The sequence below is a fragment of the Xenopus laevis genome, chromosome 6L (assembly GCF_017654675.1).
Source record: "Xenopus laevis strain J_2021 chromosome 6L, Xenopus_laevis_v10.1, whole genome shotgun sequence".
NCBI classification, from domain to species: domain Eukaryota; kingdom Metazoa; phylum Chordata; class Amphibia; order Anura; family Pipidae; genus Xenopus; species Xenopus laevis.
In genome coordinates this window covers 88,272,651-88,292,086 of record NC_054381.1, presented here as the reverse complement: position 1 = coordinate 88,292,086, position 19,436 = coordinate 88,272,651, and the positions used below count along the sequence as shown (strand labels likewise).

The window sequence follows — 19,436 nt, the reverse complement described above, 5'->3', positions numbered from 1 at the left end:
TTTAAGTTATAGTTCCTTGCGATTCAACTGAACAAGAGATATTTTAGTCTTCTATCGATTAGACAAGGTATCACATTTAAGCCACTATAATTACATTGCTGCTCTGAGTACATTGCTGTTACAAATTTACCCTTAGTAAACTTATATTGCAGTTTTTCTACTTCTAATTATCCAATGTCACATAAAAATGGGTTATTTAGATGAAGCAGTGTTTTACAAATTGGCAGCTTTATGCTATATATTTTTTATAGAGACCTGCAATATAATAAATGATTTGATTTCCCTTTAAAATAAAGTAAGTCATCTATAATATAAAGTAACAGTGAAAAGAAGAATACTCAAATCAACAACGAGAATTAGGCATACTAAGCTACAGTATAAAACAAAATATACACATTCAAGTAGGCCTTTTGCAGTCAAATGTATGGACCTTTAACTGGTCCCTCTCACAATTTCAAAAATGTTCCAGCATTGGCAAATTGGCAGCAAAGATGCATCTACTTAAAAAATAGGTGTAGTAAGGGTCAGGGTTACACAGACTATTTAAACATTCATGAGAAACAAAGAAAAAAACATTGCCCTTAAGCACAGCCTTTAAATGTTTTGCATTTACTACGCCAATGATAAACTTTTATCCTAGCATGACAGCGCATGACATTTTTCAAAGAAACACAAGCCAGAATCACACCATTCATTAAACCAAAAATGAATTAATTATTTCCCCAGGTAAAATGTGCAATCTTCCTTCTTAGTTTTAAATAATTGATAGTGTGCCATTGTTTTGATGCCAAACAATAATAAAATACTAGTTTAAGAAAGATATGCAAAACAAAAAACAAGAAGGATTGTAGAGGCTTATAGAACCTAGGGTAATTAAGGCCCTGTTCATTAGAATATAGATTACAATAAGTGATTTTGTAACAAAATGTATGAACAGTTGGAATAGCTCATTGTGACTAGAGTAGGGCATCTTCCATTTTTCTATTTATAATATTTGAGAAATGACTGGCCTAATCATGATAATTTGTTGAACTAATGTCATTCCTTTGTATGGATTTAAATTATTTTTAAATAACACCTCAGTGTATGTGTATGATGCTTGTGTGTATATGTGCATATGTGATTTCTCATTATAACACAAGCTTCCAGATAAATATCATCTAAAGGGTTATGCATGATTAGATCTGTAGTTTTCATTTTAGCAACCCTTTGTTCTTGTTTTTGCAAATTACATAATGACTGACATTTTTCATTTTTTCAAGTTGTAATTCGCAGCAATGCTAGCTTTTGTCACAATCACGCTTGAAAGAAAAGATCTGGAAGCTGCTGCTGCTCTTTATGGCTTTTGCATAAAGGTTCCAACTTAAGAAAAAGTGGAACTGGAGTAATCAAAGCATTGGGTTTCTTTTTATAAAGATGAGGTAATGATGCAGCACCAAAATTCGTCCATAACTACTTTAACACATACTGCCAAGATTTTTGCTGAAATTGTAATCTTGAATGTATTGTAAAAACTTTTTAAAAATAACAAGAAAATAAACTCCATAACTGTAAGTGGCATTTTTTGTGCAAACTATACCTGTTATAGCCAGGGGCAACACAGATAACTAGGGGACTCATTTACAAATCACGGGAAAAGGTGCAAAGTGCCATAAGCAGGCCCAACATGCTCTTTTTTTGCAACTGTCCTATCTGGTGTGTCTGTAAGGCAACTTAATGCATACACAGAGGTTGGTAGGTTAAAGGCACATGGCTTCACCTCTTAAGTTGCAAGCAAGGCATGCAAAGTACATAAGTAGTATACACAGACTTATAGGGTACATGCAAGAATGCCCTGCATGGACTCTGCATGAGACAATTTTATCCCCCTAAACCCTATAAATGCAAATAGTGTAGTGGAGTAGAGCACAGACAAAACATTAGTGGTTTACATAGAGATAAAATGTTTCTCCAAGCAATAAGTATGTACCATATGAAATTTCACCTGCAGTGTTCCATGGCAAATGCCATACTCATACTCATGGACCTGGCTGCATCTACACACTTGGGGACATAGAAATGCAATTTAAGAGACATGTATTCAATATTTAAGTGCTGCAAAAAATTCTATGCTACAAATTGTATAGTTGAGTTACCTTCTGTTTTGTGATGTAAATGCATGAGATCTATTATCCAGAACGCTTAGGACTGGGGATTTTCTGGATAAGTAGTGCTTGCATGCAATGCAACGTCACACCTTAATGCTACTGAAAAATGTAATAGGATATTTTGCCACCAACATGGATTTATGCCAGATTGATAAACATCATGCACAAGGTACTTTCTTATTATTACACAGAAAACAGAAAAAGTGCTTTGACAGAAAACTGCTTTGAAAAAGGAACTGAAGAGTTCTGAAAGCTTGCTGTGTTGATCATCTTAGCTAGCCTATAAAAGTATTAAAGTAAACTGAATGCAATATTACAAAGATTTCTCATACTGATATAACTTGCATAGCTTTGTAAAGTCTTATCTATTAAACGCCCTAAGAGTTCCTTGCACTGGATTTAAATCATGTTTCTTTATTCTAGAAACTGCCAACCAATTAAAGAGCCTACCCAGAGGCCTATAAGGCTGAGAAAAGCATTGTTCAAATCTTTACAATTCTGCAGGCTGATATTGTTGTCATTCACCATTGGAGGTCTTGCTAGCATGAACATTTCAAGCTGGGGATAGGAAGTCCAACCAGCAGAGATCCAGCCAGTTTTAAACTTCAGGAGGTTCATGATTATTCATTATAACTTACTATATATATCTTAATCATCATAATTAATGTATTAGCTGTTTCCAAGGTAAGACTTATTTTCAAGCTTTGAATAACAGGTTTCCAATAAAGTAACAAACTAATCCCAGATGGTTCAAATAAGGTCTCCCAAGATATATATCCCAGGTGAATGCTCATGTATCGTGTTTCACTATGGCTAATTCTACTTTACAGCTTATTAAACAAAAATCCCACACACTAAATCCAAAGAATAGACTTGGATAACTTTCCTCTGAATACATTGATTTACTAAAATATTACATGGTATGAAAATATTGCCCTAAAATACACATTAAAATACAGATTACAATTGTTGATTGTAGCCTGCTCAGAGTTCCATTGTAGACAATGTGAAATACCGTACATGCTATAGGGATCATGTAAAGCTTGCTTAGCTTTACCCAGAAATTCTCTTATAAACATTCATCAAGTCTTAGAAGGTGTAACTTCATGTAGGGAAAACTTGGAACTATTTCATCTGTTTGACATTACCAGTATGTGCCAGAGGCAAATCATTTCCCATTTTTTGAAGAGGGTGCAGGCAGGGATTGGCAGTTAAACCACAACTACAGATGTAAGCTTTCATGTTCCTTAGACCTGAATTTCTTTTTATTGCATTCCTGTTATTTTAAGGCTGCCACAAAAATGCAGAGTGTAAGCAGTTTAATGGCTAAAATCCATTTGCTAGTGAGAACAATATGCTAATTCTCACCATTAAGAAGTGATGTTATAAGAACAGTTAGTGGGGATTAGAGAAGAGAGAGATAAAAATGAGTTGAGTGCTGCTTACATGAACAGGAATGCTCTATAGACAGGACTCCAGATGCTAAATGAGGAGGATGCTGGGAGCTATGGAATACCTAAGATGATTGGTTTAGAACAGTGATCCCCAACCAGTAGCTCGTGAGCAACATGTTGCTCTCCAACCCCTTGGATGTTGCTCCCAGTGGCATCAAAGCAGGTGCTTATTTTTGAATTTCAGTCTTGGAGGCAAGTTTTAGTTGTATAAAAACCAGTTGTACTGCAAAACAGAGCCTCAATGTAGGTTGACAATCCACATAGGGGCTACTAAATGACCAATCACAGCATTTATTTGGCACCCCAAGAACATTTTTTATGCTGGTGTTGCTCCCCAACTCCTTTTACTTCTGAATGTTGCTCACGGGTTCTAAAGGTTGGGGATCCCTGGTTTAGAACATCAATGGATGCACAGTGGTTGAATTGGGTTAAAAAAGTGGTTAGCTAGTATGTTAAAATTGTAAAGTAGTTTGACAACAAAAGGACTAGTAGGGACGTGCTCCACTAGTAGCAAGTCTAAAGGGTATGAGCATACATTACTGTCTTATCCTCTAAGCCACTACTTCCTGCCACTGCTATGATAAAATTGTATGGAACAAAAATAAGAAAAAGAACTTACAAATAAAAGTAATTACTGGAGAACATTTTCCCAGATGCCAGAACATTTGTTGGCAGTATTCTTACTACTGTAGAAATTGCTGTACAATTTGCAATTTAACATTTCATTTATCCCTAAAAGGGACTGCTTTTGGAGTGCTGCACCTGCCACGCCAATGGCCGTTCTGTATCTGTGACAAATGGCCATTGAAATAAGTACGATACTCAGATGCCTTGTGTTATCCTTAGCCAATATAGCCAGGGAAGTTCCTATAAAAAGCTTTCTTTTCTCACTGCAGTGAAACATTTTCATGCCATCAAAGAAAAATTGTTCTTGCTACAGTAATCTAAAAAGTGAGGTAAACATACATCAGCAGAGTAGTTTAAAGCTTAATAATCCAAAAGGAAAAATCTGCTACTTTGTGCTTTTTTCAAAGGATTTAGATCCATTATATTCATTTATATATATGAGAAAGCTCCTTTATTTAACTCATTATGAGGTTTTCTTGTCCAGGCTTTCTAATGTTGACAGTTCTGCTCATTAATTGATTTCAGGAAGAGTCTAGCAACCTGTCGTAAATCCCTCAAACACTGAAAGGATTTGCTAGAAACAGATGTGATTAAAAGACACGTGACCCGGCTAGCATAATTTAGCAAAACTGCCATCTGAGGATCAGCAAATTTGAGAATCTCTGTACAGCTTATGAAAACAGGGTTTTTATTTATTTATTTTTTTTGAAGCTGGATACGGCTTTCTCATAGGTTAGATATATGATTTTTTTTACATTTGATTTTATTTTATACAGAATAATTTGCCTTTTCTCTGATACAAACTGATTATGGCAACAATAAACAATACCATAATGCATAAACTTACAGCTTCTTTGGTGTGAGAAAAAAAGAAACAACTGATTGAATATGTTAAAATGACGCCTGGGAGTGATTATTTAGGCATAAATATGTTGCATCTATTAACTGATGCTGAAGCTGACATAGGAATCCTGGAGTTACTGCCACTTTCGAGGTGGGGGAACTCCAGTATCAACCAGTGTTCTGTGCATGATTCATTTAAATGGTGCTAGGCGCTAAAATGGACAAGAACAAGGAAAAATTTTCGATGCAACACCTGCAGCCATTTTTACGTGTTATAATAAGTAGACATTTCAGATATTTATTTAGAAGCATACACCTTATAAATAATGATGCCCTCATGGTTGCTAGTCAACTTTGTTGCCTACCCTGGTATTTTTGTAGCAATAATGTGTACACACACATAAACTGAAATCAACGTATGAGGATCTTATTGATCTCTGGATTTGAAGGGGCAATACTGCCATTATCTCATTACAACTAACACCTATATATAAAGTAGATTTATTGTTAATTGGTAAAGAAGTTGCATATATCCCAACCATATAAACAAATTATTGTACTTTAAATATATTATTATTATTATTTATACTATTATTCTTAAAATATATTTTGTTACACTATATAAGCAGAAAACACCATGTAGCTTATGTGATTATTGAGAGACAGAGAGGACTTAGCCACCACTTTGGGACAATGGACTCATAGCTAACTATGCATGGCAGTAGCTGTTAATAAATCTTAATGCATCAAAGCATGGTGGCACAGTAATTAGCATTGCTGCTTTTTTGAGGGTCACAGTATCAATTCCAACCAGGTCACTAAATTTGTATGTTCTTTCTGTGTTTTCATAGGCTCTGGGTACTCCGATTTCCTTCCACATTCCAAAAACATAGGGACTGATTTGAATTATGTATAATGTATAAAGTAATTGGGAATATGTTGCTGCTGTATAAATTCAGGACAATAATAAGTTGGTGGGACCTATTTATTAAAATGTTATATTTAGATTCTTTTCAAATTTGCTTTTTCCAAACCTAAATTGTAAAGATTTAACAAATGAAAAAATCATAAAAATTCAAAGGAAAGAGTTTGGTAGTTAAAACCAGGATTGTTTCAGTAAAAGTCCATGGGGGTATATTTTCACATTTAAGTTAGTTTATTTATTTATTTATTTATTTTAAACAGGCTCATTTGTAAAAATAAATGGAAGAATTAGATTTTTGTCATAATCAAGGTTTTTTATGCAACCTAACACAATCAGATTTTTTGGACATTTTAGTTGCTGCTGATTGAGAATAAAACTCAAGTTTACTTTTTTCTTTAAGTTTTCTTTGCAATATCCTTTTAAAAACTCTCAAATTCAAACAATTTATAAATCTGTCCCCCATGTATGCTGGGATAATGTAACTTTTTATATAAAATGTTATGTTAAATTTATTATCCAAAAAACAGTATATCTAAAAACACTGCATTTTTAATGTAGATAAGTAACAGGACAACTGTTCTTGTAATTGCCTGCCATATATTTGTATGTTTTTCCATATACTTTTGATGTCAGCTAACCGCCTTAGAAAAGAATAATGGGATAATGTCAAGTCAGTGTATACTTTTTCTTTGTTTATATAAGTGGCAACATATCTGCACGTTCACTCAGTAACATTTTTCATTGCTTGCTGGACCATTAGGTAAAAAAGTATTTTTACAAAAATTGAAATGTTTCCTTTTTATGCAAGAAAAAGCAGTAGCTGCCAAATCACTTTCCAGCTGTAGAAACATAATTAAAAACTGGCGCATTCCCACTAAGTTTAATTGCCTTGAGCCTTAATATTACTGTTGTGCAGATAAATCAACCTCAGTTTCTTCTGAAAAAGTAATAGTTAATATCAAATGGACAGCTAAATTATTGTTGAGTTATTGGACATGTATCACTCTTATCTTTATTTTTATTTTCATTCATTTTTCGAATATTTTGTAAGTAAATGAACTATCCCTTTTCCAATTCAATCTTTGTATGTTGCATAGGGAACCGGCTGGCATTATACCATTAACCACATCTCTTAAATTTTAATATTTAAAAATTTAAAAAGACAATTTAAATCAAACTTGAACATATTTTATGTTACTATTATCACTCATAAACAATTATTATTTTCATTGGTGCCATATACAGTACATATCCCTATATTATAACTGTTGGTGCATTCTGTATATATTTTAAATCCAAATGTTTTCATTGTAAATATTCTAGATTGTTCTATTTCCCTAGAGCAGAGACTGACAAAACCCCAAGCACTGACAATAAGTGGATTCAATTATACCATGCGTTGTTCAGCTACAGGAGTAAAATGTGGTGCTGCCACAGGCAGAAATGGAAGGATACAAAGATATGTTTCTAAAGTAAATGTTCACAGACACTGTACGGCATTTGATGTTCTTAGGACAGGGAGGGAGGAACCTTGTTTTTCTTGTGACTACGATAAAAGTAGGGTCAGCATGGATACAAAATTATTTCAGAAATCTCACAACTCATAAGTAAGCACATACAGGCCTAGATTTCCTGGAGGACTAGTATTTAATCCTGCTAACCTTTGCTTAGCTATGTAGTATTTGTCAGCAAATGATTTTACATTGTGAGAAGCACTAAACATTCCCAAAAAAGGGCCATTTTAAACATTGCTTGCGATTTTTAATTACATTCCCCCTAATAAGTCTTAAGGTGGCAGGAAATGAGCTAATCAATATCGTCAATCAGCACAGCTGGAAAATTTTGATCGGTGCCTTTGAAAGCACCTGAAAATCGGCCACTATTAGTGCTGAATAGTCAAATACAGGTAGAATTCTATTGTTTTTACCTGTATATCTGATGATTCAGCTGTACACGATCTTTCCAGGAAAGAATGTAAAGAAGTTAATCATAGCTCCAGTAAAAAGTATTGATTGTGTAGGGATGTGATCATTTAGACACCCTCATATAATATTGGCAGGCCCATCCTAAAGGTTTTAGACACCTAAATGGGTCCTAATGGGGACTTGTGTCATTGCTCTGCTTATGTAAGCCCCTGTAGTTCTCACAGTGTACTGTAGATGGCACTGTGCTATAGTATAAAGGTCTAGGTAACCATGCGGTCTGGGTCCATTACTTTAGCCCTTACCCAGCAGGCAGGAAGGGAATGGGTAGTGGAACCTAGGTGCTTAGGCCCTAGTAAAGTGGATAACTATACTCTTTCATAGAACACTCTAGGAGTGATAGATTTATATAGTTGAGCAGCTCAAGGTTCCGACGAGGAGAGTCAGAGGGATTAAGATCCCGGGTACTAATAACCCAGAAGTAGGGACTAAGTGCATAGACTTAGGGATGGTAGAATTCCCCCTGGGTTCCACTTAGGGCACAGGCTGAAAGCTGGAGTACCTTCTCAATTGCTGCTTAACTACTGCTGTAACTGTTCCCTTGCCTGCAGGGATCAAGCTGTGTTCTTTGGTACTGTGAGTAGTAATCCTTTATGCTATATTTCCTATGTACTCCTATGTGGATTGTTCTGTAAATAAACTCAGTTCCTGTTTAAGCATAAAAGAACCACTTGCGCCCAGTTCTTGTGCATAAGCACATTGTTACAGTTGCACTACACCCTGCCTCCACACTGTTGCACCTGAGAGAAAGGTCTCATCTGTAGCACAACTATATTTGAAAGTAAGCTCATAATAGAGATGGTGCCACTCAATTTATTATAGCGCTACACAAGTAATTGTAAAGTTGAAAAGGAATCTTTGGCCTGATCTTTCCATTTGTTCTTCCCAAAGATAGAGTGCATGTTCTTTTGGGCTGGGCCGCCTGTATTGGTTATTTGTTACTTTTTTTTTCTATGTAGTATGTATGTTTATTGTATAGACCTATTTATTACACATAACTGAAAAATATGTTGGCACTTTATAAAAATGTGCTAATCAATAGTTTTCAGGGAAAGATCTGAAAAAAACCCCCAAAAAACTTAAAAAATCTTGAAAATCTGATTTTTTCCCCTGCAAAGCAAATTTTTGGGAAAATATAATAATAAATAAGTGTAAAAAACCCAAGCGAATTTGACCGGAGTTTGTAGCAGAAAATATTGAGATAATTTCGGACTTTGGTAAATAACCCCCATAATGTTGGGGAAATAACACTAATGAAAAATAAATATATTTTCTGTCCCTAAATATTTAGAATAAGAAAATAAAGTTCATAAAAGTCTTTTAAGGTGTATACTGGTTCAAATATTGAACATCAGAATTTATATACAGTACAGTATGAACAATATGAATTCTTACTCAACATTTCTTGCAGTGATGGCATTGAAAAGTAGCTGCTAAACGTAAATCCTGTAGAAGCAAAGAAAGAAACAGTTTTATAGCCACAGGGTTCAAGGTAGATTGCTTTGTCAGCTTTGCATATAGAATTTAACAAACTTGTCAGCTTAAGCTATGTCACATTCCAATGCAAGCATAAAAGGGTATGCATTGTTATAATACGCTATAACATAATTATCATGATTTCGTGAGTCTTGCACTGATTTATCCAATTCAGAATGTATTGTTCCATATGTCTGTCTGTTCAAAATCCTTGCCTCTAAATTATAGCATTGTGTTCAATGCTTATAAGCATATTATGTTGAAAATAATATATACAGTATATTTTGAATAAATTATATGCTTTGTAATACAAGGGGGCTCAAATCTCTTGGAGATCCTTCGTTAAAAGATAATGGCAAAAACATTCTGTATCATCTCTCATGGCGATAAGGTGTAATACATATACAAAAACAAGGTGATCCTTTCAAAAGTGAGTTAAACCCACGGCGGAGGCAGAGGTCTGACCTAAGTCAGAAACTTAAATTAATTCTGTATGCGAAAGAAAAAGAACCCCAATTGCCTCCCACTCGTACAGCAGTTCCTCGGATGTTACACTACTTATAAAGTATTTTGTGATTGCGTGAGGGCAATCACTGAACGTTAAAAATACTAATGTGCTTGATTTGCATAAGTTACAAATACATTAAAGTGCCAGTGCTATAAAAATTAATTCAGTTAGCTATACTTAAACTTAAAGGTTGTAAATACTCAATACAATTAATGCTTTACACAAATAGATAATTAACCTTTTAATCCAGTGTATTATCAAATACCTTATATTTGCACCCACAATCAATCCGACCAGGAATTAAAGGAATTGTTCAGTGTAAAAATAAAAACTGGGTAAATAGATAGGCTGTGCAAAATAAAAAATGTTTCTAATGTAGTTAGTTAGCCAAAAATGTAATGAATAAAGGCTGGAGTCATTTCATGTATAACATGTCAGTCTGACCACTACTTCCTGCTTTTCAGCTCTCTTGGTTTACACTGACTGGTTACCCTGGTTACCAAGCAGTAACCAATCAGAGACTTGAGGGGGGGCCACATGGGTCATATCTGTTGCTTTTGAATCTGAGCTGAATGCTGAGGATCAATTGCAAACTCACTGAACAGAAATGTACCATGTGGCCCCCCTTCAAGTCGCTGACTAACTCAGAGTTATAGAGCTGAAAAGCAGGAAGTTGGATTCTGGCTGTTTTATTAGACATCTGTTCACTCCAGCCTTTATATATTACATTTTTGGCTAACTAACTATATTAGAAACATTTTTTATTTGGCACAGCCTATCTATTTACATAGTTTTTATTTTCACACTGAACTATTCCATTAATAAGAATAAAAATACTAAAGTGCTTTAAGTGCTAATAGGTTTATTGTAAGGTAGCAATTACTAAAATTTCATAAATGCTTACGAATTAATTGATTGTAAAGTGCTAAACAGTGCCAAGTAATTAATAATCAATAAATAGTGTAGTTGATATAAGGAGGACCGCAATTAATGGGATAAATAATTTGTTAAAAACACACAAAAATGCTCAGGTTTAAAAGGTTTCAAGTAGGAAATAGAAAATTGGAGAGGGTGGAGCTGTCCCAAAAGCTGCTACCTGAATTATTTTCTATCTCTGGGACACCACAAAGATAAGGAGGCAGAGTACCCGGGACTTGTGGTCTTGTGTTATTAACTAAATCCTGTTCTGTAAGAAAGCTAAATAAGCCTAAAAAACCACGAATCCACGGGCTCTTGTGAGCTTTAGCAGCAGAGAAAAAGGAGATACCCGAGCACTCAATAGAAATAGATTTCTTTTCCCACCCCTTCTATTCCGTTTCTCAGGACTGAAATTATTCTAAAAGTTTAAAGTTAAAAGAATTCCAAACGCTGACGCGCGTTTCGCAGTGATGCATCGTAAGGAAGTGATTTAAACCCGACGCTGGAGGTACGCTCTTATTACGCCTTGATAAAGCTATCACTGCGAAACGCGCGTCGGCGTTTGGAATTCTTTTAACTTTAAACTTTTAGAATTGCTACCTTACAATAAACCTATTAGCACTTAAAGGAAAACTATACCCCCAAAATGAATACTTAAGCAACAGATAGTTTATATCAAATTGAATGACATATTAAAGAATCTTACCAAAATGGAATATATATTTACATAAATATTGCCCTTTTACATCTCTTGCCTTGAACCACCATTTCGTGACTCTATCTGTGCTGCCTCAGAGATCACCTGACCAGAAATACTACAACTCTAACTGTAACAGGAAGAAGTTAGGAAGCAAAAGGCAGAACTCTGTCTGTTAATTGGCTCATGTGACCTTACATGTGGTTTGTATGTGTACACAGTGAATCTTACGATCTCAGGGGGCGGCCCTTATTTTTTAAAATGGCAATTTTCTATTTATGATTACCCAATGGCACATACTACTAAAAAAGTATATTATTATGATAATGGTTCATTTACATGAAGCAGGGTTTTACACATGAGCTGTTTTACTCAGTATCTTTTAATAGAGACCTACATTGTTTAGGGGGTATAGTTTTCCTTTAAAGCACTTTAGTATTTTTATTCTTATTAATTCCTGGTCGGATTGATTGTGGGTGCAAATATAAGGTATTTGATAATACACTGGATTAAAAGGTTAATTATCTATTTGTGTAAAGCATTAATTGTATTGAGTATTTACAACCTTTAAGTTTAAGTATAGCTAACTGAATTAATTTTTATAGCACTGGCACTTTAATGTATTTGTAACTTATGCAAATCAAGCACATTAGTATTTTTAACGTTCAGTGATTGCCCTCACGCAATCACAAAATACTTTATAAGTAGTGTAACATCCGAGGAACTGCTGTACGAGTGGGAGGCAATTGGGGTTCTTTTTCTTTCGCATACAGAATTAAAGGTGTAATACATGTGTATACATTTGATAGTTTGATAGATGAAATAACACTTGTGCAGATTAAAGCTGGCAACATATCTAATGATGCGAGGTGGTATTTATGAATCTGCTGTATATCTTTCTTTGCATAGCTCTCCTTATATACACAGCCCTGTACTTTTTGTTTTTTTTTACAATATTGTAATAGTATGAAGAGTGGACCCAAACATTGAAATAAATAAATATACACAGTTGCAGAATAAGGTATTGTGTTAAGATCAAAGGAGTAAAGAGTTCCCTGCCTCATGACTTAAAATCCAAGTATAAAAGAATTCCTCATGAAGATATGCACAAATGCACCACACACTCTAGTGCATATGTGGAATACATTACATTTAGCACACAATGTGCAAGGGGGTAAACCACTAGCTCTATTTATGTGTGCTCCAGGGAATGCACATAAGTGCCTTAAACAATTCTTATTTAATCCTTCTTTTCTTAGCCTGCAGTTGCTTGAAATCTATATATTTTTTTGCATACAGACCAAATGAAGAAATGCATAGGTACATAGTTTTTTCCCTTATAAATGAAGGTGGTGATAAATTTCACTTTTTATCTTTCATCATTTATTTAAGATTAATTAATGAGTTCATATGAATATAACCTGTTCTCTGAGAGATTTAAATAAAGATTTAAATATCAAAATGATAGACTACAGTTTATCCTATCACAAGGAAGACATAAATTCTTAATCAGTCTCTAGGCACTATTGTTTAATACTAAATTTAATATAAATGCCGCCCAAGGTGCTAAGACGGTTGGGATTTTGAGTTGGAAAGTTTGGTCGCCCAATCAAGATTTGTGTTGCCTCAGGCAACCAAGCTACCTCTTTGAAATGTGTTAAATTTTTGAATACCCTCTAAATTATAAAGTATATTATTAATGCAAACGATAAGGTGGGAAGAAAGTTACATCAGCATTTTCAGAAAAATGGGTGGAAAGAAGAGAAGAGTTTAGGGAATATATAAGTAAAGGACATCTCTTTGATGCCAATGTGCATCAGTGATACTGAATTTATAATCAAAAGCAGCCCTGGAAATCAGCAGTGCTTGCAAAGTCTTGAAGAGTCACACAAGTGTCTGTTTGATGTGTTCTGTACCAATTCTTCGTTTCATATATTCTGACCCATAATATCAAAGCCTGTTTGTGCAGATTTTGATCCATATTTCTTTAGGTTGGTTTAATCCTCAAACAGTCTAATTTAATTTGGTGTTGGGACCACTAAATTAGGTTATTTTTTGGTGAACTGAAGTCAACTAAAAAGTAGTTGACAGGTAGTGCTATCATCATGGAAATATAATAACAAAGGCAATTAAAAAGATGTTATCCCAACTAAATACAATTTCATGTTGCCTTTTGTTTAAATGTGGGCTATACTTAGCCTGCTTCCATTTCTTCTCCACTTCACTGCTTTCTGATAAATCACAGATGCACACAGTTGCAAAGGATTTCAAAGAGCCTTCTGGTGATCTTCAGTCTTTTCTCTTGCCAAGACTTAACATTTGTTTGGGTGGAACTCTTGGTGGTTTCTGCATGAGCAGTGCTTTACAAAAACCGAAAGCTGTCATCATACATACTTCCACAGAATAAATGAGGGGAAACTGTGATTAGATTTTAACTTAGCATTAGCAGGGATTATCTGAACTTCATCATGTGGATCTTTAAAACTTAATTTGCAATTGCAAAGAAGACAGCCATCAAGAGCTATGGTCTATCGTATGTTTAGTTTTTCTTGCAGTAAAAATAAGTCCTATTCCAATAGTAGAATGTTGTTTATTCAGAGATTTGTGGAGTTGTTCGCCAGCTAAATATATTCATAGTACTTCGCTTATGATAGATTTAGTAAGTATGCATAAGAGTGTTGTTTGAAAAATATGCTGCATTTATTTGCATCAATAACTGAAGCTAACATTGGAATGTGAGCTTACAGAATAGCTGCCTTGAAGTTTTCTGACTAAGAAAGTTAATCTCACTGTGCAATTGGGGTGAATAAATGATACAACTGTGGGTAAATAAAACCCCTAATATTGCACCTGTCATCACATATAATATTAATAAAGTTAGTAGCATTCTATTAGAGAGTGTCATGTTTGAATGAGAATCTAAACGCTTATGATTAGAAAAGATGCTAGTGGCACATTTGGATCTTTTGGAACAAAAACAATAATGTAAATTAAACATTTCCTGATTTCTACATATTTCTGGGACATCAGTAAAGACTGTATAACAATGATACAGAGTCATACTGAGATTCATGGGTAAGTCAAGTAATACACAGATGGTCACTTTTTTACCACTTTTTTTTTACAATGGACAAAATAGTTGCTTAGTTTTGCTGAGCAATATCTTTACTGAGCAATTTGAATCACGCACCCCTTTTTTTTAATTACAACTGCACATGCACGCTATTCAGGACAGAGGATCTCTGGGACATCGGCAGAGATGGAGGCATGTTGTTGGTTCAGGGGTTGTACTCTGGGCTGGTGGATTTTCAGTTAATAGGAGCACTAGCCCAGGGCAGGGGTTGTACTCTGGGCTGGTGGATTTTCAGCTAATAGGAGCACTAGCCCACATTGGCACCCCTCAGTGAATTTGCCTTTGTGTCCTTTAAGAGCATGCAAATTAACTAAAATTAACTAAAATTTGTTAACACTTTCCTGAATGTCAAAAAATTGCAGCCAATTAAATTCAAACTGCTGAGGATTCTCTAGTCTGATACTTGAATCTTTTCCAGAGGCATGTTAGACAATTAAATTCAAACTGCTGAGGATTCTCTTGTCTGATACTTGAATCTTTTCCCTAGACATTAATGGAGAAAAAAAACAAAAACAGTTTTGGCAGATTATCATTATGCACTTTGGCAAAAATAATATAAATGCAAGTTATACACTAAATGGCAGTGTGTTGGGAGTTTCCTTAAATGAGAAGGATCTAGGGGTCTTTGTAGATAACACATTGTCTAATTTTGGGCAGTGTCATTCTGTGGCTACTAAAGCAAATAAAGTTCTGTCTTGCATAAAAAAGGGCATTAACTCAAGGGATGAAAACATAATTATGCCTCTTTATAGGTACCTGGTAAGGCCTCATCTGGAGTATGCAGTGCAGTTTTGGACTCCAGTCCTTAAGAGGGATATAAATGAGCTGGAGAGAGTGCAGAGACGTGCAACTAAATTGGTTAGAGGGATGGAAGACTTAAATTATGAGGGTAGACTGTCAAGGTTGGGGTTGTTTTCTCTGGAAAAAAGGCACTTGCGAGGGGACATGATTACACTTTACAAGTACATTAGAGGACATTATAGACAAATAGCAGGGGACCTCTTTACCCATAAAGTGGATCACCGTACCAGAGGCCACCTCTTTAGACTAGAAGAAAAGAACTTTCATTTGAAGCAACGTAGGGGGTTCTTCACAGTCAGGACAGTGAGGTTGTGGAATGCACTGCCGGGTGATGTTGTGATGGCTGATTCAGTTAATGCCTTTAAGAGTGGCTTGGATGATTTTTTGGACAGACATAATATCAAAGGCTATTGTGATACTAAGCTCTATAGTTAGTATATGTATGGGTATATAGAATTTAATTAAAAGTAGGGAGGGGTGTTTGTATGGATGCTGGGTTTTCATTTAGAGGGGTTGAACTTGATGGACTTTGTTTTTTTTCAACCCAATTTAACTATGTAACTATGTAACTATGAAACTATGTAACTATCATAATGAAATGGGGGTCAGTTTCACAGACAATGGGGCACAGACCATTGGGTCACAAGTGGTGTGATCATCAAGTAAACATTTTGTCTGGCATCTTTAGTGCTTAGATGGCTCACTGGCAGGGCTAGACATGGGAAATAAGAGATTGGGCCAATCGGGTACAGACTGGGATTCAAAACAGGCTCTTGTATTGCAAGCACATAGACCCAAACAGCTCCACCGGCCAAATACATTGTGACTGTTTATGGCATCTAACAGCAGCCCCTCTGGCACTTGCTAGAATCCAGAGATAGTAAGTCCAGGCCTAGAAGCAATTCATTTTGAACAAGCTTATTACTGGATAAAAATGGCAAAAACGTGCACAAGTCAATCCAGCTTTTGCAATTAAAGAAATTGTTCAGTATAAAAATAAAAACTGGGGAAATAGATAAGCTGTGCAAAATAATAAAATAAAATCTAATATAGTTAGTTAGCCAAAAATGTGATCTATAAAGGTTGGAGTGACTGGATGTCTAACATAACAGAACACTACTTCCTGCTTTTCAGCTCTCTTGGTTTCCAGTGAATGTTACCCTGGTGACCAAGCAGTAACCGATTAGTGACTTGAGGGGGGCCATAACTGTTGCTTTTGAATCTGAACTGAATGCTGAGGAACAATTGTTATTGTTGTTGAAGATGTTACTAGCCTTCCTGACATTAGAGCTTTTTGTGGAGAAAAAAACTTGAGTTTAGTCGAATTAGATTCAAATGCAATTTGAGTTTTCTGGGTCGGTAATATTAGTCTGTGTTTTAGATATTCAATGTTTTTATTAAATAACCCCCCCCAATAGAATTTCGAGTATATTCAAATTTATTAGAGTTAAAAAAATTCACATGAATTCGAAATTCGACCTTTGATAAATGTGCCTCCCGATCTTAAAATTAATAAATAATTATAAGTATAAATAAATATGCACGTTCAGTTGCAGTTTGCCAGTGTATAAATGAATCTGACATTATTATTATTATTTAATGAGGCCCCAGTCCAGGAGAGAATATTGTTGTTGCTAAGATGCCACCATCATGAGAAGAAGGATGAAATCTCAATGTCATGGACATTTAGAAAGGCTGTAGATTTTACAAAGAAAGTTTGAATGTTGCCAAAAGAACAAAAACCTTTAAATGAATGCATGATTTGTCTTTTTCATACCAGAGAGATGGCTACCCCTAACAAACATCCTGGGAAAAAGGGAGGAAAATAGAATGAACACATTTTCTCTCTACATATATATTGTATGCACGTGAACTGAATCTGTGATCAGAAACATTTTTATCACAAAAGGTCCTAATTGGTTATTATAATTAATCAATACAATTTTTTATATTCCCTAATCTTAGTTTCGATCAAGTACAAGGTACTGTTTTATTATTACAGAGAAAAAGGAAATGATTTTTAAAAATAAGGATTATTTGGATAAAATGGGGTCTATGGTAGACAGCCTTCCTGTAATTCAGAGATTTCTGCATAATGATTTTCCATATAATGGATCCCTTACCTGCACAGTACAGAAATACAAAAGAGTACACCACTGAAATAATGATTACTAGTTTATTGTCACTCATACTATTACTTAGCCTTTAGAGTGCTTCCACACCCCTATTTTTTACATTGTATTGTTGCCAGAAGCTGTGGCTGAGCTTCATGTGGTTTTTAATAGCACCCCATACCCCCCCTTAAACTAATGGGGCCCTATACTTTTAAAAATGGGCGTTGGTTGGACAATGCCTCTCCCTTAAAAGCCGCATACTGGCGGGGGAGGATAGATCCTTTTCACTGAAACCAAGGTTCAACAGACACTGATTACACTGAATGCTACTATGCAGTAAGACTTTTTATACTATGGCCGAAAGGCAAACAAGTTAGGGTCCGCCATGTGGGGTTTACCTTGACGTGGTATGGTGGCTTTTCAACTTTATGATCATAACTTTGTAACTAAAAACCCCTGTTTTGTAAACTTACTTTTGAGACAGGGGCCCAGGGAATGTGCATTAAAACTAGCACTTCCTTTATACTTAAATATACTATTACTTAGCCTTTAGAGTGCTTCCACACCCCTATTTTTTACATTGTATTGTTGCCAGAAGCTGTGGCTGAGCTTCATGTGGTTTTTAATAGCACCCCATACCCCCCCTTAAACTAATGGGGCCCTATACTTTTAAAAATGGGCGTTGGTTGGACAATGCCTCTCCCTTAAAAGCCGCATACTGGCGGGGGAGGATAGATCCTTTTCACTGAAACCAAGGTTCAACAGACACTGATTACACTGAATGCTACTATGCAGTAAGACTTTTTATACTATGGCCGAAAGGCAAACAAGTTAGGGTCCGCCATGTGGGGTTTACCTTGACGTGGTATGGTGGCTTTTCAACTTTATGATCATAACTTTGTAACTAAAAACCCCTGTTTTGTAAACTTACTTTTGAGACAGGGGCCCAGGGAATGTGCATTAAAACTAGCACTTCCTTTATACTTAAATATACTATTACTTAGCCTTTAGAGTGCTTCCACACCCCTATTTTTTACATTGTATTGTTGCCAGAAGCTGTGGCTGAGCTTCATGTGGTTTTTAATAGCACCCCATACCCCCCCTTAAACTAATGGGGCCCTATACTTTTAAAAATGGGCGTTGGTTGGACAATGCCTCTCCCTTAAAAGCCGCATACTGGCGGGGGAGGATAGATCCTTTTCACTGAAACCAAGGTTCAACAGACACTGATTACACTGAATGCTACTATGCAGTAAGACTTTTTATACTATGGCCGAAAGGCAAACAAGTTAGGGTCCGCCATGTGGGGTTTACCTTGACGTGGTATGGTGGCTTTTCAACTTTATGATCATAACTTTGTAACTAAAAACCCCTGTTTTGTAAACTTACTTTTGAGACAGGGGCCCAGGGAATGTGCATTAAAACTAGCACTTCCTTTATACTTAAATATACTATTACTTAGCCTTTAGAGTGCTTCCACACCCCTATTTTTATACATTGTATTGTTGCCAGAAGCTGTGGCTGAGCTTCATGTGGTTTTTAATAGCACCCCATACCCCCCTTAAACTAATGGGGCCCTATACTTTTAAAAATGGGCGTTGGTTGGACAATGCCTCTCCCTTAAAAGCCGCATAATGGCGGGGGAGGATAGATCCTTTTCACTGAAACCAAGGTTCAACAGACACTGATTACACTGAATGCTACTATGCAGTAAGACTTTTTATACTATGGCCGAAAGGCAAACAAGTTAGGGTCCGCCATGTGGGGTTTACCTTGACGTGGTATGGTGGCTTTTCAACTTTATGATCATA

The 19,436-nt window shown here is 35.6% G+C and overlaps 1 protein-coding gene across 2 annotated transcripts in view; it reads right to left on the bottom strand.

The window, feature by feature from the left end:
* cdh6.L (cadherin 6 L homeolog) overlaps positions 1-19,436 on the bottom strand; it is a 139,822-nt gene that overhangs the window by 98,886 nt on the left and 21,500 nt on the right. Inside the window, exon 2 of one of the 2 annotated variants that reach the window (XM_041565228.1) lies at positions 9,374-9,424. The exons of the other annotated variant lie outside the window; for it this stretch is intronic. The gene's annotated coding sequence lies outside the window, so the exon portion shown is untranslated. The remainder of the gene's footprint in view (positions 1-9,373; positions 9,425-19,436) is intronic. 2 annotated transcript variants of the gene reach the window in all.